The sequence below is a fragment of the Labrus bergylta genome, chromosome 9 (assembly GCF_963930695.1).
Source record: "Labrus bergylta chromosome 9, fLabBer1.1, whole genome shotgun sequence".
NCBI classification, from domain to species: Eukaryota; Metazoa; Chordata; class Actinopteri; order Labriformes; family Labridae; genus Labrus; species Labrus bergylta.
In genome coordinates, this window is record NC_089203.1 from 12,203,655 (window position 1) to 12,226,760 (window position 23,106).

The following is a 23,106-nucleotide window of genomic DNA, read 5'->3' on the forward strand; positions in this document are numbered from 1 at the left end:
GTACAAAACGTGATGAAGGCCGAGCTTAGTTACAGCGCTATTGTGGAAACGCATGCTGAAATGGGATATCCTAAAATACAAAGAAGGGAAACCCTGCTAGAAACGCCTGATTTCACAGCTAAGTTTCTCTTAATTTCTTCCTCAAAATAAATTGAAAACTATTTCTTTTTTCATTTCACAGATAATTATTTTATTTGTATGTATTATTTGTGTGCATAATGTTAAGAAACACACCATTATCAGCCAATTAAAGCATGATAAATAAGTGAAATTTAAATAAAATTGGTTTTGTGTAGCCACACATACTGCATATCCAGTCTCCCCTGCACATTTTGTGTTTCTACTTCTCACAGAAAATGTCTGCGGGACTTTCATTAACATATTAAATTCAGTAGCAGGTCATCAATGGGTTAAAAAGCTTGTGAACTAAAGTCGATGTGGGAGGTTTAAATTATTCTGCAGCAGGGATAAAAACATTTTCACTCAACATCCAGCCATGTTACTTTGGGAATAATAAAAGACCTTTTTTTTTGACAGGTTTTACCATAAATTAACAATCTAATCATCTCACAAATATCATCTCAGCACGCAACCCACTCGCAGCAGAGGAAGAAGACACACAACAGTTTCGCCTGACACTGACCTATATGCATGTTGTGACAAAATCCATGGCTATGATTCAGCAAGCACAAGTGGCCACCTCTCCGATACGCTATAGGGTTCATCAGTTGATAATAATGTTAAAGCGCTTCGGGGATAAACATGTTTTTAAGGGTTCTGACCTGGTCTTTCTTACTGTATGTTGATTTAAGAAGAACTTTGCATGACCTGACAAGTAGGCTACAACATTTAATTTGGGTTCATATGATGATGAAGGAATGCTTCAAGTTATCTAATTATACAAAAGCTTAAATGAATAATCAGAAAACTTTCCCCACAATTGGTTATGACTGCAGCAATTCTTTTTTTTATTACTGTGTTGACTGCAGTCAATTGCTCCGCAGCATTAATAAACTCTCTCACACACACATATCCTCTAATGGCCATTGGCTGATGAACCTGACTATAACAGGGAAGCCACCGCTCTGCATCAGCTTTCTACTGGCATGGAATCAATGCAGAACTGCAGATGTTAGCAAAAGCTGCAGAGGACACAAAAAAACACACACACACACACACACACACACACACACACACACACACACACACACACACACACACACACACACACACAACCACTTGTGTGTTCACACCTTCTCTGCAACATCATGACAACAGAGGGTTCTCAACATGACAGAGTTCATAACCTTTACCAGGGAATATTCTGTGCTTCTTGAGGAAGACTCTGAGAAGGTTAGAGGGCAAAGCAGTGGGATTAATTAAGTGTGACTCATTTGGTTCAGCCTGTTGAAGCAGAATGATTAGTCAGTAATAAAAAGGTTATGCGTTTAAGCAAAATGTAACTCATTTTTGCCTATGGCTCACATTGATAAAGGATTTAGCATTTAATCCTTGTGAGATTAAGATTTATGTCCTTTGTTGTGAGCTCAAACTGAAATGGAAATAGGTAGAAATCTTTCTTTCCTTCACATGTTTCATTATCTGCCCGTTAGTCCCTTTAGCTTTAAACTGGGCTCTTACAGTGTGATAACAACACAGGAATTCTTTGGGAATCTTGAACACATTTCAAGTCATGGAACCCAGAAATAAAAGAGATTTAGAAAGTGTACTTACGATCTTAAAAGGCTGACTGGTTGACAGGAGGGTTTTCTTTAATCTCCCACAAACACTCACACACACACAGAAGCGTCTGGTCGGTGGTGTGTGTCCCTGTTGAGAGACACAGAAGCAGAAAAGACTTGAAAATGTCCCTGTGTGATGGACAAACAAGAAAACAATGCTTAAATGTAGACTAATGTGTAGAAATGCTTTGAATAATCACATGAATAGATGAAAACCTACATGAACATGATTAAGACTAAAGGTCTGTGGGTGTGTGTAAAGGCCTAAGAGGTGTTATTCGGCTTACATATTGTCACAGTGTTTCTTAAGCTTCATTTCAAGTCCATCAACATCTAAAGGATCATTGTTCTTTCGATCCGTGAATTGTCGAGCTAAAACTATGATTTCCGATGTGCAGCGGCACGAGAGATACTTTATTGATGCTATTAAGATATTTATGACGCATAAAGAGACAGCTGTTTTGCTGAAATGTAAGATTCTCTAAATGTCCCCTGTCCTTTTTTAATGTGCAGTTTAGATAATCTTGTATCAGCAATTTATATACCGTCTTCTGCACTGTTTTAATTTCATTTCTTTTAACCCAATGTCGTAGTTTATAGTTACCTACTATAAAAAGTGTTTTATGAAGCCTGTTAAGCATGAAGTGCAAACTGACCCATGAGTAAAAAACCTGCTGATTTAAAAGATGTGGAATTATCTAGCGCTATATTCTGTGATGATGGCTCCCCTTTTACAAAAAAACTTAAATCACTAAGAATGGATTGCAGCTCCCAAAAGCTCCAAAAATTGTGCATCATTTGCTCCCGCTATCGACTCTGTCTCAAGGTCTAATTCATAAAGCATGCGATGATATTCAGGTGCAAAGACCCCCAAAAGTTGTCCTGCTTTTGTAGTTTGCTTTCTTTTTTATTTGCGTCTAAATGTGTTTAAAAATCCATCTGCACAAATGTAAAATAAGCAAGCAAGGGCAACTCAAAAAAACGAGCATCCTCCTCGTGTAGCGGCTCCAAACCTCTCCATAAATGTGGATGAAGTGTTGAGTTTCTTACAGCCCGGACTAATTCGACCACTAGTTATCTTAATCTTAGTATTTTATTAGTATTAGTAGTATGTTTTGCAGATAATTTATTTTAAAGTCAAACAGAGGCAGAATTGTTTTCCTCATCACTGGAAAATTTGCTTGTAACATCTCAAATAAATACAGCGCCACAGTTACTAATTTCTTTCTTTGGATCTCCTTTAGTCACTACCAAAGTAGCAACTATTCTTCCTAGGGTCCACTCGGCCACTTCTCGAGCACACAGTGTAACCCATAGCCATGTTGACATCTTTAACTAAAGTAAGGTAGTCCATTATTTTGATCTTTTTGCGTTAAATATATCTTTGTTATGACTTTGGACTATAAATCATTGTTGCATAGTTTAATTGTGGGTTGTAGCCAAATGTAACCAACCTTCAATAATCCATAAATAGTGAATTGTGATTGGACCGTGTAACAGCCTAGTGTTTCAGTGATAAAGACAGCATTTTGTTTCAAAGAAGAAGAAGAACTGAACTGAACTGAACACTATAGCTTGAGGTCTGTTTGTACAACTGATGAATAGTTAGTGCCTGTAGTTGTTAAAAAGGACAAGCCCCATTAAAACAAACCCCATTAAAACATGATGAGGTGCGTTTGTGAATAGGGTGCTGACTTGATGTATGACTTGTATGAAAATGTTTTTTGTATGCACAATGTTTGTGCCTTTGCAGATAACTGGGGGAAAGCTGATCTGGTTAGAAAAATGTATCGTCTTAATTATGCGAGCTTTTGGACACTCTTGCATTCTTAAGATTGTCAAGATGATCCGATATTTCATTTGATTATGTGCAGTCACTAGGTTGTCACTGGAATTGACCTTAACTTAAAACAGTTTGAAGATGTGTAAGCGTGAGTACATGGCTTGTGCATTTGAACCTTGCAGCAACCTTCAGCGAAAATATGTTCCCGTGCTCATGAAACAGGTCTCAAAATACTGTTTGTGAGCATTTCACCCTTTGTGAGTGCTTTGTGGAACTGACGCTATCATGTTCTCTAATTTTCACATCTTTAATGGCTGTAAAAGAAGCACAGTCTTTGTGAATCAGGCCCTTTGTGTTTAAACATCTGATAATTTGAAATGACATCACAAGCACACTTCCTAATTAATGTGCAGACCCTGACTTTAGTAACTCCCTTTGCTGTTTATTAGTCTGTATACAAACTTTCATGGTTCAAATGAGTTAATAAATTACTACAGGAGATTAGAAACCATAATCTGTGTGCCTGACCCTTTAAACTTTCAAAACAATTTCTAATCCCAATGCACACATTGGTGTCAGGACAAGAATTCATAATGTGATCACACAGCTGACTTTGATTCACCAGAAAATAACCAGTCTCCTGAACTTCAATAACCAGTTTCCTTTGTCAATTCATTCAAAAACTGCAATGTTCATGCAAGCATTAGCGGATCGCATCACTTTTATTGTTCCTGTTTTTATTTTCTCTTCCTCTTTCTGCATCAATCAACACAAACATAAACCCTGTAACATAATGCAACGACTAAAAACAAAGTCAAAGGAAAGGGCAGTTTAACGGAAAGTGGAAGTATGAAAATATTTCAAATATATCCACCACTTAAACTGTTACAGATTTATCAAGGTTATAAATGTTATGCAAGTCATACCCTTAAATTAGCTTAGCTAACGTGTACACTTCTCCAAACAGGGGCCATTCTGACTATCATCTTCTGTAGATAATATATAACATTTGGTCTCAAGAGCCTCATAATAGTTTTCCATTTACAAAAACTGAACCATCCCTTTAACACCTGATTAAGTTATATTGCATTCCTCAGTTTACCTTAGCTTATGGCAATCAAGTTGTTCCTGTTCCATGTAGTGAAGAATGCAAGAAAACAAGATAATACGATTTTTTAAGCTTTAAGCTTAGCTTTTTGTGACTGACTCATTGTCTTTATATAGTGAAGATCAACTCCTTTGTTGTTATTATTTAAGAGGTTAGGATTCTTATCAATGCAGTTTTTATTTTTTGTTTCCTGTTTTCTGATCTGTTTGACCCTGTTCATTCATGTTACTGCATGTCTCTGTGTGTGAGTAGGAGTACACTTAAGAGTTAGTACATCTATTTTTAGGGTCTAGATATCAGTTCCAGAAGACAGCTGAGGAGTAACACAGTCCTTTCAGGTTGAAACGTCGTGTTCCTTCATGCAGAGGATAAAAGCTGGTGTCCATAGTGACTGAAACATTTTGTCCCTGCACTGCTGATGATCCCCGCCATGACATGAAGAACACTATGATCTGACATCCAGACGCTTTGAGTGCTTTCTTTTGTCACTAGACACAATATTGATTGTACTCTCTTGTCCATGAATTAATTTTTGTTTACTCACTCTCAGCAATTTCACTTTGTTTTTTCCTTAGGTTTTATAAGTTGTTTTGGGCTTCTAATCAAGCCCTAACTGAACAGAATTAAAATGTAGGTCTCATTATGTGATTTTGAACCAACTAATGACACTCCAATCACTGAAACATGCTGCTCTAATTTAATATTTCATCACACTTTTCTAAAGACAGGAAGACTGAAATTCTATGCTCTTGTCGAGCGCAGTGTTCCAGTTTTAATGGGCTTGAGAAAATCCACATCCATTTCATAATTGCGCAAATGATACGTTTCAAAGACGGCTGCCTGCAGCTTTCATGGCAGGCGGCAGAGAGAGAGATGGAGACTCTTTGGGAAACTGGAAATCTCATACGTAACAGCCTCCCACTGCTTCTTACTACCGACCCAGGAGGATATTTACACTTCCAATATAAAATCCAAGATAAGAATCAGATCTGACACAAAAGTAGGAGGATATTAATTAGCACCAACGAGGCCCAGTGGTGCTTCCTGTGATAGTAAATGTTTCATTAGCTTGCGTATTGCAGGAACCTGCTTCTATTGCCGTAGTATCACAATAAGACTCTCTTACAGCTGATAGCACACCAAAGCTGATCAGTTTGTCCAGAGGCAATGAGGCCCCTTTTTTTTTTTTTTTAGCTCAAAGTGTCAAAAGAGCGCTTACACAACACAGAGCTGGACCAAACTGTGGGAATTATATTTGGAAACGCTTCACTCAAAGGGGCTAACAACTCATAGATTGGTGGGAATTTGAATCGTTAACCTCTTGCTATTCCCCCATTAACAGTGAGAAGAGGACTATTCAGTAATCCACAGATAGTGGTTCAAAAAGAGAGCGGCAGACAGAAACAGGAAGAGAGAAAGACAGGGAAGAGAATTAATGAGTAAAGGCTATATAGGTCAAATAAGAACAGCAAATTTAAAAACATGGAAATCGTTAACTTTTTACTTTCCTTATTTTTATTACATTATATAATGACATTGGGAGATACAGTCATTCTGAACATTTCTGAACCCTAACATGTATCTTTCAACGCAACAACATTGAGCTCATCTGTGACTCTTGATTACAGAATATGAAAATTCTCTAAGTTTGAGAATCATCATAATCGTCATGTCTCACATTTTTGCATCATTACCATAGACTGTAAATGATAGTGGATGAAGCCTGAGTGACAATACTCACTTGTTACTGAAGTGGACTTTGGAAGCCAGTCGGTGGCGGTCACCATGCTGGAAATACTGTCTTAACCTAACTTTAATTCAACCTAACAACAGGCAAAGAGCCGGAGCAGAGGCGGGTCCTATTCGCCTCCTGACAAACAGATACAATGAGCCTGCCAATCAGTCATGTCAGCCACGTACCTTATATGAGTAACTCTCTTTCTTTGTAAATCAAGACGGATGAGTTATAAAAAAATAATTCTCCCCCCTGTACAGTGTGTGTTGATAAAGACATCAGCTAATCAGACAAATAATATTTTTGGAACCAGGCTGTACAGTGTTTAAATCTGCTGTAAAAACTGCATTTTTGAATGGGTGTGTATGTGACTTCTGGGGCTTTTGAAGTATCCTGGACACTCGATGGACAGCAAGCTTTTGCACTTTGGCATTGGCTTCATTTTTCAACACCATATATTGCTGCTTAGTCATTCCAGTTGCTTCACTTAAAGCCTATCTGTAAACGTTTACTCATCATCAAATCATAAATGTTTTGAATCACTTACAACTTCTCACTTTACTTGCATTTACAAATGTTCCCAGCACTACATTACAATCATACAACCACAAACTCTCTTTGATTAAATCAGTAACCAGATTGAGGAAATCAGCTAGAGAAAGTTGAGTGAAAGTTAAAGTCCTCCATTAAACATGGCTTAGTTTCCCCCCATTTCTTTTTCTCCTTTTGTCATGTATTTTAAATTTCCCTTTCTTCTGCCAGCCGTCATCTGACTTGTATGTTCAGCAAACAGAGCCTGGCCTTCTGTCTGTTTCTTCCAGCCTATTTTACACATCCCTCTTTTTACCATCTCAGTTTCTCCTTCTCCCTCGACACACTCTGTACAGCTTTTTATTTGTCCTGTGCAAACATTGTCTGTCTGAATCTTTTCCTCTCTGCTTGCTTCTCCTTCAGACCGCTTCACTTTTTTTCTGTGTCCAGGTCAAACAGAGGCTACCATAGAAGTTCATACCATACACAGGTGTTGCTCACTGTGTCTTCAAAAATACAACTATTCTTTTGTAAACTATACTTTATCCACTCAACAAGGTCAGCTCAGGTGTGGGCAGGTGTTAAAAAAATATGCACACAAAAAACAACAAGCCACAACAATACTTCTATCTCTGATGTGCAGCTTTGTCATATTTAATTAATGAGTAGCATATAGTACACAACATCAATATATCAACACCACCTTGAACCCTCACAAGGACGGCAACTGCTGTGTTTCCATGGTAACATCATGAGATGTCACATAGCAGCCATCAGCTGAAATTAGAGCTTATTAGCCGAAGCGCTTTAACCTATTTTTTTCCTACCGAGAAAGAGGAAAATAAAGGAAAAATAGATGAACAATAATTCTTCTCCACAGGTGCAAAGATTGACTTTAAATAACAATGCTGTCATGTATCTTTCAGAGGATGCACACAGTCAGAAAAATGCAGACATCAAAAATCACTGCTTTGCATTCAGCACTTTGGTTTGAAGAGGTTTCAGAACCATGGACATCACCTCTCATGTGGGGATGTTTATTTGGCATGTTTCTGGACATATTGCCGAGGTTCCCCCTGTTTAAAATTGAAGGTGAAAGTTCCTAACAACTGGGATATACTTCTGTAATTATTAATAATGATAATTATCAAACATAAAGGGTTCTGCAGCTGAAGTTAACCATCATAAATGACACGTTCAGGAGCGGTAAACTACGCTATAGGGAATTATTAATTGCAATGTGTTATTTAGGAACTTGGATATGTTTTATGAAACATGTATTTCAAATACTTAATTGTTTTTCTGTAAATTATTTTTTTGCAAAACCAAAACATTACAGTACAACATGCCCAAAAACATTTAACTGAGACTTACAAAAAGCCACCATAAATTTGATATCAAACTTGTTCACATTAAAATATTAGTTAGTTCAAGATAAGATTTTCTGGACTGCAGGTGAGATATTTTACCATTAAAAAGACGAGAATCATCATTTAGAAGACCTGAAGCCTAATTCAATTCTGATCACCTCCCAGAAAACAACTTTCCCTAACCACTTCCATATTATATATATAAAAATGATCCAATGATCTCAGTGGGGGAGGATTATAAATATGGGTCTGTACCAGTCTCACAAAGTGTCTCTTCTTTATATTGATACAGAGATGTATCTCTATATTCTTAACATGATCTTTAACAAGTATATTGAAAGTGTCAGATTTGATCTTAACGGCCGTCAAAACAAGCCTGTACGTGCTTCAACCCCAACTACTGGAGCAGCTCAGTAGAGAGGGGTGCATTGGGTGATATGCTTAGCACTAATAAAACATGTTTAACATGGGGAAGACTACCTGGCAGAATGTGAACATAAACTTCAATGAAACTTAAAGAGCAAGTGTTTGGGAACACCCAATGTTACGTTTCAAAAACACAGCAATGTCTGAACCATATCTGCACCTCTCTGTGAGTGTACCACACTGAAAGGCATCCAGAGAGTTATAGAACAATTCATATCAAACAGAAACAGAGCTATTATATACAGACTTACAAATATTTGTACATTTTTCCCAAAACTGAACTTTCTTGTGTGAGAAATTATTATTATTTTACACAACGGGTGCATAACTAAACACAAACTAAACACACCCACCTTGTTTAAAAACGTGTTTATTTTATCAAAAAATGCAGTGCATTAGTTATCCATGTGATGTAGTCTTTCCTGACACAAAGGGATTTATAAAACTATCAATAAGCAATCAAAACTGTGAGCTTCTTAACTATTTCATTTTCACCCAATTAGGTTTAATTGTCACAAACTTAAAAGACCTCAAACAATCATGCTCCCTGCCTTTCTTCCTCCTCTGCCTTTCTTCAGTTGTCATTCACTGCATCCAGTCACTAATGGAGGCTTTAAAAGCACCATTAAGAAGGAAAATTATGTATAACCATTCAGATATTTTTTTTTAACAAACCTCTTAGCTGTTTGGTTTCTTGCATTAGCAGTTTTATTTCAGTGTGGAAGGCTGAGGCAAGGTGTCAGCTAAAAGCCTCATAATGAAGCAGACTGTTTGTCAGGCAGGAAGATAAGGCCTGTAATTGCCCGAGGTCCTATATTGTCAATATGCATCCAAATACCTTCAAAGACTTGGTGGTTATAGGCTCAGGTGCTTTCGCTCCCTCTTCTTCTGCTCGATAACACGTGGCCGTGGCCGATGGAACTGTCAGCGGCATGGGAACTGAGAAAAAGTGGAGCTATTTAAATTTGGATATCCATAATAAACCTGCTGAAGTGTCCAGACTGGGTGATATCTCAGCGGTCCAGCTGTTTTTCAAGCTTAAATGGTTTCAATTTGATACAGGCCTTCGAGTTTCCTTGTGCTAGTCGTGCACTAACACAAGTGCACACACACTGTAGAGAAGGTGTGTGCTTGCATATGTACAGTTCACATTGATTTGTGTGTCCTGTCTTTGATCGCCCTGCTGTTAGATGTTCTTGCTCGCCCCTAACCCGGTTAAGCTTTTAATGGAAAGCTGCGGGTCGGCCTTTTCTCACTGCACCTTCTGCTGTGGCATGCCTTGCTTTGGAGAAAAAAAGAATACTGGCTAATTAAGATAGTTAATCCCCAGGGGTTTGTTCCCTGCAGCCAGCCTTTGCTCATTGTGGTACTGAGAGGTTGACAGCTCTGCAGGCCCCACAAGTGTGTATGGAAAATTGAGGAAGAGAGAGAGAGAGGGAGAGGGAGAGAGAGAGAGAGAGAGAGAGAGAGAGAGAGAGAGAGAGAGAGAGAGAGGGGATATGGATATTCCGGCAGTAGAGAAACACTCTGTGGGGGAGCATGCTTAGGGAGTTTGAGACATACTGTAAAGTAATGGAGGAGTAATTACGAGAACATAAAGCAGCTCATATCACTAAAATAATAATTATTTTAAACTGGCATTGTTACTTTATTTAATATGGCAATGGAGAAAAATACAGAATTGAATAAAGTCTGCATATGTCACAACCTCCTGATTTTTGTCACGTCTAAACTGAAACATTTATAGATCGCTGCTTTAAAGCGTTTCTCTGCATCTTCATTATGATTCTCATCGTAACTTTGACACTCTGATTTAATTTTTATGCTGATTGGTTGATGGTCTCCATGAGATTTACATAAAAACAGAGGCATACAAATGTATGGGCTTGATAGATGGAAACATTTATAAAACTTGAAGCTGCAACAAATATTCCTCAGTGTGAGGAAGTGTTATTGGACTTTTGAGAATTTTAGCATCTTGCATCTCATTTTGTTAGTAGTTTTGATTTGAAATCTTGCAACTCAACAATTTTTGTTCTCTTCGACCACCATCGTCGAATTATTTTTTAGCATCAAGCAGCTGCTGTCAGCAAACAAGCTCTGATAAATCTACAGGGAACATAACACCCTCTCTGTACTACATGCAGAGCACCAAAAGCATGGATGATAGTGTAAGAACCTTGCTGATAAACACAGCGATGTTATTCTGTCGCTGCTGGATTTTTAAATAGGCAAATGTTTGCTAACAGTTTCACTAAATCAACTTGACGAGCTAATAATGTGTCAGCGTTGTGTTTACAGCTTGTTCAAGCACAAGTGGTGAAATAAAAACAATAAAGCAGGGCTGCTTTAATGAGACTGACTCATGAGCCAAGTGTTATGGAGAACATGTTTGTGCAGGTGAACCCAGATAATGCAAAACAAGCCATACCTACCTAAGTAGTTTGAACTTGTTTGAGCAACATGCTCCTCCATTACACCAGCTAATGAAATACAATCTGCATCAGGACTTGTTATCCTATCCTTGTTAACCCTTGTTCTTCTGTTTGTTTTTAAATGTCTTCTTAAAGGAACTGTCCATTGAACACACTGTCACCACATCGAGTTATTAAGCATCCCTTCCCTGATGCTACAGTACATGGAAGTGAATCCCCCATTTCTACAACAACAACAGCAACAACAACAGAAAAGCCTTTAGCCTTAAGTGTGAATTAAGTTAGTAACCTTCTGATGTGGGGAGTTCTTGATTGTGTTAAGAAGTCAAGGGAGAATTATCACTTTGGCACAGATGCCAGCATGTTGTACAGGTTGTGTTCACACCTAAATAAGATCTGATCACAATGCAAGCTGGACTAACTCCAGACATCTTCAGGCCGATCTGATCAGATTCTGTTTACAGCAGTTTTACACCTTGATCAATTAAAAAAAGGATGCCAAAACATAAAGTGGTTTATAGCAGAAACGTTAGCACTATCTCTTTATAAATGCACTTCTTCCTTGCTTTAGTGGCCTAGTATAGGTTTTAGATATCCTTCTTACCAAAAGACAAAATAAAGACGAAAAGACAAGGCCATAATGTCCTTGCGGTCTTTTCCTCTCCCTCTGCCACATGCTGAGTTGATGCTACTCTTTTGCTTTACACAAGCTTTAAACAGTGTCAAATCAGCAAAGATTCAATTAGGGACACCCCTGTCTTTGAATACAAATCCGATTTACTGGTGAAAAAGGACATTTTAAAATTCTCTCAGCTGGCAGAGCTGGTATTAGAATATTCATGTCCCTTTCGCTCCTATTTTCTCCACTAGCATGTACCACATGATGCCCACTGCAATCTGTGTTATGAGCCTATCTGACAAATAAACCATCCAGGTATTATCTCCTCTTACCATGAGCTCCATTAGCCTTTTAAATACTGTGTACTCAGAAATAACTTAAATAACGCTCACCAGTAACCTACAGAAGCTATACGGAGCCTTTTCCCCAGAGGGCCAATTGCAATAACCTTACCAGGCTCATTATGATGATTTACTCTGTACTTGATGTTTACACCCAAGGACTATCATACATGATTACCTAATGAATACAGAGTTAAATAACGACCTAGAGAAGAACAATGAACAGGAAGGTGGGCAACTAATTAATGTATTTTTCCTCAGAATCATGAACCACTGCATGTTTGAGCTGACGGGTTTGTTGTTGGATGATTACCAATCTCTGATTCCCTGCACATCTCAGAGATCTGGTCAAATTGGCTGCTGTCTTCAGACACCTGGCCCTTGCTTATCTTTAGAATTACTCAGATTGTCAAGATAATTCTCTAAATAGTTTCTCTGAATTTCTCTGTAAGGTATGGTGTTCTATTCTTTGTAACAAAGATTTTAATGTTTCAGTCTGTCTGGGCTTGTTTTGCAGGCGCACGGAGAATCAAATAAACCCTTCACTGAACCTAAGGAAGAGCAGCAGATCTTGTCAAGCAAACTGTGAAAACAGGCACAGGAAAGACAAATGAAGGGCTATAAATCTGCGTTATGTTCTTCAGTCTACTCGGCAGCTTGTTTTTTTTATACACATAAAATCAGTCACTAGCTTCACGGATTTTAAATTATTTCAAGATCATAATTTGAAGAAATGAAAATAAGGGTCTCTTTTGGAGTTTGATGAAAGAGAAACTGATTTATTTGAATAAATCCCCACAGGTCTTTGGGATTTAAAGTTGTTGTGAGATTTCCGTATCTTAATAAAAATAAAACAGCAAAGCAGCTTTAGTTTGAGCTTTGGGTATTTAAATTGTAGATACGGAGGATGATATCTGAGACTTCCCACTTTCAGTATTCGGAGAGAAATCCAAAAATCTTGATCCTCAAACATTTAAATTAAAAACAAGTAAACACTGTATTAACATTTGAAGTATGATCGTTTTTGTTATGCTTACTGAAAATAAGCACTGAAAGAAAAATCAGCACATTTACTGAAGAACTATTTAAAAGATGATGTGAAACATGTTTATGCCTCTGGTAGTATCCGAATAATAAACTGAAAACGTTTCTACCTTGAATATGATGTAAATAAATTAGAAATGATAGATATAAACATCCTCTGGTGCTTGAATCATGTTATATTTTGACCGAAGCACGTCACAGATGTTTCATTTAGACCACAGGGGACTGTCTAAAGGTGGAAAAGGGGTATAATATGTCCTCTTTAATATCTGTATATTTATCTTGTAAATCCAATTTCAGAGTGCCATTGACGAGAGCTGCTGTATTTTAAGTGAAACATGATGTTCAACGAGGAACTCTTGTAGTGTCAGATGATGATGTAAATATAAAACTTCCATGTTTAATGCACGCTGCTTTTTTTTGCAGGGGAATGATTAAACATTAAACTGATCAGCTGCTCTGAGCCCGACCGGTTGAAAACGTCAAACTTTTCAGAAAGGCACTGGCATCCTGACGTGCATTAGCTTTCCTGATTGTATGATGTTCTCCTTTTTATAATCTACCGCTATATTCAACCAGTCAGTTTCCCTGGTAGACTCTCTTCTTCAAAGCTGCTAGCTAACATCCTACATACTGCTCTCCTTTTCAGCTGCAGTTTATGTTCTGCTCCGATCTTTGCTGTAACCCTGAAAATGCATTTTTTTTAATTTAGGAGTAAAACAACATAACTTTTTTTCTGTCCCTTTTGGCACTTTAGTGTTTTGTTTCCACAAAGTATACGCATGGGTTCAATTTAAGCATCATGAAGAGCACCACACATCGCAGGTCGTTTGATTCATTTAGAGAAGACAAGAAAATGTCTTTTGAGTTAACCAGGCTCGTGATTTGGACCTCAGTTTTTGAACCGAAAGTCTGAACTACAACTCCGAGGTGTGGTGTTGGAAAGAAGTGGGAAATGTAAGGAGGACGGTTCCACTCATATAGGGGCGTGTCCAGAGGGTTGGCAAGGCCCCCATTGAAATCTTAATGGCCACCCCATCTGCCACCCCAAAATACTTGATTGGCTATTTGCCAGAGGTGGGACTTACATTTAAATCCACTATTCAGATTGTGTTGCACCAGGCAGCTCACATTTTTCAGTGTGCAGATGTTTGTATCTTAAATTGTGAATTTGGACATACATAGGGCGTTGACGGATTGAGTTTAGAAGATGTATATGTTATCTAGTGTCACCTAAAATTTGATGTGATTAATGCAGACAGGAGGGGCAAATAAATTATTTTCATTAAGATGTGTGCACTTGAACTTAAGGCCACCTCTGCACAAGTCAGTGCCCCAGTTGGGCCACCCCAGTCCAAAATGTCTGGACACGCCCCTGCACTCACAGACATTATTTAGGATTCAGCTGCATTTGGAGCTTGACCCAAGCTATGGACTTTAAATTATGATATCTCAGCCTGTTCTTGGATTGAGACTTATCTTGTTCTAATCTCTGTCTTTTGGGTCCCTGACCTTTATGGGAGTGACACCCATTGCTACTTTAAATCTCCAGAACAAAGGACTCTGGGCATCAAGGTTAATGCAATCATTTCATCAAACAGCCAAGCGTCAGCATTCATGAGGGGTGAACAAACTTCACAAAATGTGATCGCAAAGCTAACAATGACATGAAAATGAGGACCCCTGGGGTTATGAAATAGTTGGAATATAACTCTAGGAGAATATTACTATTTGAAACTCTAATGTGACCAATTAAGCCCACAAATTCCACAACAATCAAAAGGCCTCGTTCTCCTACTTGATAGAACAAAAGGGTAATTAAAATTTTAAATCCCTTCTATTCCAGTAACATTATTATACTCTTACATTTTACTGTGTGCTGTGTCGTTTCTCATTACTTGTTCACACTGAGAGAATATTCAGTAGTGTTTATGTGCACTTGTTCTTTGGTCTTTCTCAGAAGAATGCGTTATCCATCATGGCCTAATATAAAAAACATTGGAAGGTTATTGCTTTTATTGCTTTTTTTTTTTTTTAAACAAGAGACTGCCTTTGCTTTGCTCTATAAAGTAGTTTCTGTCCAGTTGGCTGAGATCTGTAACAGTTTAATAGTTAAACACAGATGAGAGAGTGAAAGTCATTTTCTGCCTTTATGAACTCCAACGAAAAGTCCTGAGGCAATCTCCATGAAGCATTGAATCTGAACATAACTGTTAATGTTTGCGTCGCTTTATTTAAATCCACTATTACTTAAGTGCATGCATCATACTAACTTTCACAGCCCACTCACCTCAAATCCCTTTTTCACATGAACATACCCTGTAACCAGTATAAGGAGTTTGCGTCAGCAGCCAGAACACCTGTGACTAATCATGTCTTTCTCTCCCCTTTTTCTCTTTTTATGTCAAACAGAGCCCAAAATACTCCCCCGCACTTCCACCACTTAGATACTCTGTGCTGAGAAAACGATTATTATTCATGAAGTACTTTGCTGTGGCATTCCACAAAGTACAGTAGTATGGAGAGCAGCAACATCCGGCTGCTGCTGATCTGCATTTGGAGTTATTAACAATACATTTTGATGACAAGTCACCGGCTTAACCTTTGTCTCAATTTAATCCCTGGATTACATTACATTTAATTTAGCAGACATTACAGTTTAGACTGGTATTCAACAGGCTATTTAAAAAGTCCACGTGTTTCTTTTCTTCTTCCTTTATTAATGCGGTCGCTTCTTTTATAAAGGTGTATCGATTTGAAAAGGGGTCATTAAAGCAACTGAGAGGAGCCTACAGTCAGTGTTAATTTTGACAACAATGTGGACATAATGGTACCTCTTTTTGTCTTTGCTGATCTTATCATGTCAATAGGTGACGAAAAAATCATCCTGCTCCTTTTTAACAGTCAATCACGTCACTGATAGTGTATCTTTGTCTTGGAAAACGAAAATGAAAGAAAAAAGTCTGTTTGGCAGGACTCTTGATTGTAGATCATATAGAGGCTTTCTCCTCACTGGAGCATTTACAAATAAAGGCGTGTCATTGTTTCAACCAAAACGGTACGTTTCATTAACTAATGTACACTTTGTGTGTGTAGGTGCAGGAATTATTGTGTGAGTATCAAGCTAAGTATAGACATCATGGCCGATGAAACACGGTTGCCTTGTGGCGTGAGGCAACATTATTCCTTAAAATGAAACGGTTTGAATAACATATATAATGTTGGCTGCTCGATACCTCAGGGGAAACCTGGGGTTAGGGTGCAACGATGCAAGCCTTGAGTAGTGACATCTGAGTGGAGGGCATGTCTGCAAAGCGTCATATACTGTACAACTGCCTATTGACAAACCAATATCCGATATATGTGCATTTTTAACGTTTTTCTGCATGTGTACAAGAAAGCAGGCATTAAGGTTTAACAGTGTATTTTTTTACAGTATATTTACCAGATGTGTTTTCAGGCTCCCTAAAAGATTCTATCGTTTAACCTATTTCCCTAAAACATCATTATTGCTCAAGCAATTTTAAGTCTCACCAACATTGTTTCCTTATCCTAACAGTTCAACCATTCTGTAATGGATGTAACTTTACCTTCACCAGATGGTTATACGTATAAACCAAACCGAATGTTTTCTTAATCTTATGAGTTTATTTCAACCAAAACAACTTCTCCCTTAACCTTACCCAGAGATGTTTCATGATTTGATATCTTAATTCTACAACTGTTTTCATCTGTCCTCTAGTAGCCAACACGGCACTCGTCGTTTTATAAATAATAAAAAGCCTTTGCTAGTTAATGGCTATATGGTGAAGTTGAAAATGTGTGGCAGACCAACGAGTTTCAGCCAATCAAACAGTGATTTTTTTTTCCAATGAAAAACTGATAGATCTGCAAATCTGAATCATATTAATAAACTGAAGTATGTACAAACATTCATTTCATCTGGAAAAAGCATGCAGAGAGTATGAAACGACAGCATTGTGTTCATGTGTGAGAGGAATTTACAGACACCATGTGTCTTGTTCTTTGCACCTGATTGTGATTCGTCTCTGTTTCCTAATGAACTAACACATTTAAGAATAAATAAATAATGGTTATTCAACCCATGGAAGTCTGGCCTTCTGCTGTACCTGAATGCACCTTTAAATAATGTGAATTTGAAATCCAGAAACCTGTGTGTGGCCCACGGCACACTGGGAACACAAGTTCACTGACACACTGTACAGTCCTCAGTGTAGTCTTGAGAAGCCAATTATAAGTGTGTAACATAAACCAGAACTTAAAGACTTTACGCTTGGAAGGACACTACATGAACTCTGTAAAAGTCAAGTCTCAGGGGGAAAGTGGTGAAAGCATCAAAACAGGTTTAGAGAACTGGAGGAGACCTGGAGGCCATCTAGTCTGCCAGAGTCCCAGAGAAAGCTTTTACACACAGAGAGAGGGTCACAGAGTGATGATCTGAGGACCCTTTTAAATATAATTCACACAGAAAGACCACAGAAAGAAAGGAACTCAGATTGAATGGATTTAGTGTTTTAAACAAGTGATAGATTTGAAAACACAAGAAAAATTAGTTATAATTGACAAAATACATGATTTGTTTTAACCCTTGGTTGCTAATCTAAAAGCCTAAATGTTACCACAATAATTTGTTTCTTTCATTAAAATTTCGCAAAGAAATTCTGATTATTATGAAGTTGATTTGTGAACAAAATCAGTCAGAGTACTCTAAAAGGCATCATTTCAGATTCCCTTTCTCTCTGTGATAAAATACCAATATGACTGCATTTATAATCCCCTCCACCAGCCTTCAGTTTGGGGCTTCAGGATATCAAGTCTTCAGCATATATTGTAAGCATTTATGTAAATGAATAAATCCTTGCTTATATTTATCTTTGATGCAAATAAAATAAACCTGTATATGTCGAGAGATTGATGTAAATACGGTATAAAAACAAAAATGAGAAGCAGAGGCCTTCACTTTCCATTTCAGGAAGCTGTTCTCAATTCAACAAGATAATGAATCCTCCCTGATAGTTGTGAAGAGATCTTAATGTACTGACGCAGAGCTGAGGGGACTCAACGACTGGAAGAGACCTGCTCTCGAACTCAGAAATGAAATGCTTTACGATGAGAAAGCCCGACCATAAGAAGCTCCTGTGTGACGCTAAAGGATAACTTTTAATCCTCGCTGTGCTGCAGCTGTAAAGCTAAGGATGAATATTTCTCATTCTGGTACACGATGGTTGAAATTTTGTTCTCAGTTTGAAATTTGTATTTGAAATCACAACACCATATTATCTTCCTGATTCACACTCACTTAAAGAAGGTTTTAAATTGAGGACTGTTCTGCCCCATTTGTAATTCTTGTAAAAACACATATAAAGAATATAACTTGGATTTGCTCCGTCTTCCCTTTTTTTCAGCTTCAACAGTTAATTTGGCTACAAACCATTAAACAAATCTGTGATCTATAGCCCTCTCCTAGGGCATGACAGGTAATATGCAAAACAGCTCAGTCTGCATTCAGCATCATAAATTTGCAGTGAAGAAAGGGGAGGGGCTCATGAGTAGGGAGGAGGAGGTCTGGCTATGCATCATGTCCTTTTGCCTTCTCAGCATTCTCTTCACACATTTTTAACGTCATGCTTTACGTAGCACCATAAAACCCATTAAAAGCACCTGCAAAGGAGCACTAAAGATCACCTCTCTTCTAAGAGAGTCGGAACATTTTCCACCAAGCTGCAGTCAGATAACTCTAATGCTCAGGGGCATTGTCTCTGCAGGAAATGTTGACTGTTGAGGTGACGTTGAAGGTTGAGGTGAGCATTGATTAGTGACAGCGGAACAGGTCGTGCCCTCGCTCTGCATCAATATGTCAGAGTTGCCCTTTTACTGCACAGTCCCCAGTTGTAAAAATCTCTGTCTGTCAATTCTGTGTTTCGTGGGCTTGAATACCTGACTTTAAGAAGGAAACGCTAAATTGACACCACAAAAATATAAACACTGTGATGTATGTTTTAAAAACCCCTTTTTTTCATTTGTGACCCAAAGTAGAGGCAGTGTTTCACATGTGATATAACACCGCATCACATAAGACGTTTCTTACACAGTACTGCAAGTGTATGTTTTGATGCGTGATGGTGAAGAATATGTAAAAAAAAAAAAATGAAATCAGGTGTGTGAAAAATAGAAAATTTAACTGCAATTTCAAAATGCATTAATCTACAAAACAACTACAATCCATTAACAGGTCTTTTTAAAAAATAATGGAAAGTGAGCAATTTTCATGTGATCATATTATCTTTGAAAACATTAGCTCTAAACGAAATACAGAAAAAGTAATTGATATACTATTATGATGAGAATGAAACTTTGTCAGTGGTGAAAGAAGTACTCATAAAGTATCATACCCACAAATAAGGATGAAGGGTTCTTCATTTATCTTTTTACTCAAATTCAGAAGTGTTTTAATTAACATCATTCACCTTTCTAAGATAATCTACCACTGTGGCTAAAATACTGTAATATTGTATATTTTCAATACTGCTGCTTCAATGTGTAAGCAGAATTCACTCTTTCAGATAGTTGACATGGAGTTACTTTTGACTACTTAACAGCATTAACTGTGTCCAACCTGCACAGTATGTCCTTTCAGTGGATTAAAGGATACAATTACTGGGAAAATTGACAAAATGGTTTTAAAAGTTATTTTTTCTTTTTGAATTTAAAGCTGAGCAGGAATCACCATTTTAAGCTTTCATGTTGTCAGATCAACAGTGAAACCTCTATTTCTACAACAGAAACTTTTAAGTTTCAGCTGCTAAGTGTTTGTCCATTGCTCTCTGATGAGTGGCAGTTTCACTGGAGCATGTCACACAGCTGCAGCACTTTGCATTGTTAAAGTGGTATGAACCCAATTAAACAGGTTCTTCTGTGATTTGAGTGTGTTGTGATTTACAGGTAGATTAAATGTTACAACCATGTAGCAGAATCATCAAAAGTATTCATGTTTGCTGTGACAAAGACTACAGCCTCCTTACATGCAGACATGAAAGATAACTACTGGGCTATCCGGTGTCACGCATTCATGTCTACACACAAGACAACAAGCATACAACTAGAAAATGCTGATTAGTTTAATAGATGTCGGGTTGACCATATCTGATGCAACTCAGAAAGTAGGAAACATTTCATCTCTGACACTACATCTTGCAAATATTTTGCTTTAGGTTAGTTCTTTTAAACTGTCCGGTGTTTTGCCTGGTTTGTGTTTTTTTGTGTGCAAAAAAACAGTCATTAATACAAATTTGGGTCGTGCTATTCACTTTGCATGTCAACTTAATCTTGGTCTGAACCATAGGTTGTTAATAATAGTGGACACAGCTTGAGTGACATCAGCCATTGGTTACTGAATGTGGCTTTGGAAGTCTGTCGATGGTGGTCGCCATGCTGGAGATTCTGTCTCAACCTAACTTTCAGTTAACTTTACAACAGTCTGAGAGCTGGAGCAGAGGCTGGACTTAAGTCACCTGACAAACAGCTACACCAAATCAACCTGTTAGTCAAGTCAGCTACAAGCTTAATTATGAATAACTCTTATCCTTCATAAAATCAAAAAAGGTGAGTTATAAAGAAATTCACACCCTGTACAGTGTGTGCCGATAAAGACATGAGATAATCAGACCAATTTCATTCTGTGAACCAGGCTGTAAATATGTTCATTTCTGCTGTAAAAATTGATTTTTTGAATGGGTGTGTATGTGATGTCCGTTGTGTCTGCAGCAAGCCTCAAGTGGACACTTGATGAACTGCAGTTTTTTTGCTCTTCTTTACTTAATTTTTCAACACCGGAGGTTGCCACTCTGAACACACAGAAAGAGAAAAAGGCTCTCTCATTGGAACTGCCAAAAACATGAGAAAGGGTATCAGATTCATACCAATATACTGTGTGATTTCAGAAAATAATGTTGAGAAAACGTTTAACAATGTGATAAGTCTGATATTTTTACTAAATGCAAAAAAATATGAAGCTATATTGTATTAAGTTATCTTAACATAGTTTAATGCCTCAGAGTTGTCTTGAAGTGGAGTATTGCTGACATATTTCAACATCAGATCAAACTTTGGTTTTGAAATAAAGAAATACTACAATACTCACAGCAACTCAAGGTTTAAAGAAGTGCTGTTTGTACAAAAAATAAGAAAAATAGTGTTCTTTGGCCTTGATGCATCCTTGAAGGAAATCCTCGAGTTGTCAGCTGAGATAAATGCAGCAGAGGAGACCTGTTCTGAACTTTAAACACTTCCAAAAAGTTCTGATTGTACCACTCTGCACTCCCATCTCAACATGAAAAATGACTCAACTGTAATGGATATTGGCAGGAGTTAAAAAAGGACAAAGTAAATTAAACTTGTATTGAGTTGAATTCAAAACACTTTCTCATGTGATATATCACTAGCATCTTGACATATGGACCTATGAGTGGCAGCTTGTAAACTCATTTCCAGATTTTAATGCATTTTCCAAAATGATGGTAACTAAAAAAATAAAAAGCGTACCAATATCAAACAACTTTCAAAGTACAGTTACAAATGTTTTTTCTTTTGGACGATAACTCCTTTATGGAGAATGAAGTAAATTCTCATTCTCATTTTCTCGACAGAATGAGGCATTAAGGCTACCTCCAACATGCATCACTGTGAGCATTGCAGCCGCTCATCTGCTGAACCTGAAAAGATGTTAAACTCTCACCTTTTCCCCCTCGAGTTCTCTCCCACACAGAAGCTCTGAAGCTGTCAGTCAACAAATGATGAATGTCGCTCTGTGTGCTTTCGTTTGTGTTTTTTAAAATTTGTTCAGACTCACTTCAGTTAGATTTAGGACAACAGTGCCCTAACTCCTTTGTGTGATGAAGTCACATCCTTGCCCTTGCTTTGCTAACCACCTGCTCGGATCCTCCTCTCCCAGCTGCTGGGGATGATTAAGGTAAGAAGATGGAGATTAAATGTGGCTCTGAAGTTTCTTCTTTTCAAAAACAGCTTGTACTCTGCCAGCTGCCATACCCCTGCTCTCTTATCCCAGGGTGCTTTGAAATGCGTAGCAAAACAAGGCAAATAAGACTGTAAGTATGCTTGCACCCCCCCCCCCCCCCCCCACAACTTCAAATATCCACTGTGGTAGATATAAAAATAGAAACTGTCATAAATGTATTAATCATTTAACTCCATGCCACTTCAATCAGCTGGGTCTCGACTATGCTGTGCACAAAGTATTCCCCAGGTTCATGCAGCAGAGGGAGCATAATCGCAGGAGACAGCTTTGTTCTCGCAGCCATGTTCTGTGCTGAGATCGCTATCTGAAGAGGAACATCTGTCTGTCTGAAGCTGGGAGCTTTTGTCGTACCAGGCTCTCGCATCCGGCTCCGAAAAGCAATCCACTTAGTACACGCACACACGCACAGACACTCAGATTCAGGCAAAGGCACAAACTGATCGCAAATACACATCAGAACCCGCGGAAACACAAGGAATGTGTGTCAGTTTCTCCCTGATGCGCTGACAAAGGAGCACAGAGGAGCTGCATTCAATGCAATCACTCAGCCTTTTTTGCAGAAGAGCTAAAAGCGTTCCCTCTGGATGGAAGGTGTGCGGCGTGTTCCTGCACCATCAACAATCAAAATTTTCTTTTGGGTCTTTTGGGTCTTTTGAGAGAAAATTGAGAATAAACCTTACTGTCTTTATCTTTGTGTTCGTAATGCAAACTAGTCCTGACAGAGGAGCAAGCCTGCAGAAAAGTTATTAGGTATAAGACCTGGGTTCTCCTGCAGAGCCAATTTCCAGTCTTCCAGTCTGAGGAGCCTGAGAGGCAGGCATTTATTGGCCTCGACCACACTAACCACCAGTGAGAGAAATTACAGCCTTTAACCAGAGCAGCACCTTTGGCCAGTGAGACGTTTGGCAAAAAAAAGG

General features: G+C 38.1%; 1 protein-coding gene across 4 annotated transcripts in view; it reads right to left on the reverse strand.

Moving 5' to 3' along the window:
- The window catches only part of frmpd3 (FERM and PDZ domain containing 3), an 85,260-nt gene that overhangs the window by 45,908 nt on the left and 16,246 nt on the right, over positions 1-23,106 (reverse strand). For all 4 annotated transcript variants that reach the window (XM_029280064.2, XM_065958861.1, XM_065958860.1 and 1 more), the window contains exon 2: positions 1,735-1,830. The gene's annotated coding sequence lies outside the window, so the exon portion shown is untranslated. The remainder of the gene's footprint in view (positions 1-1,734; positions 1,831-23,106) is intronic.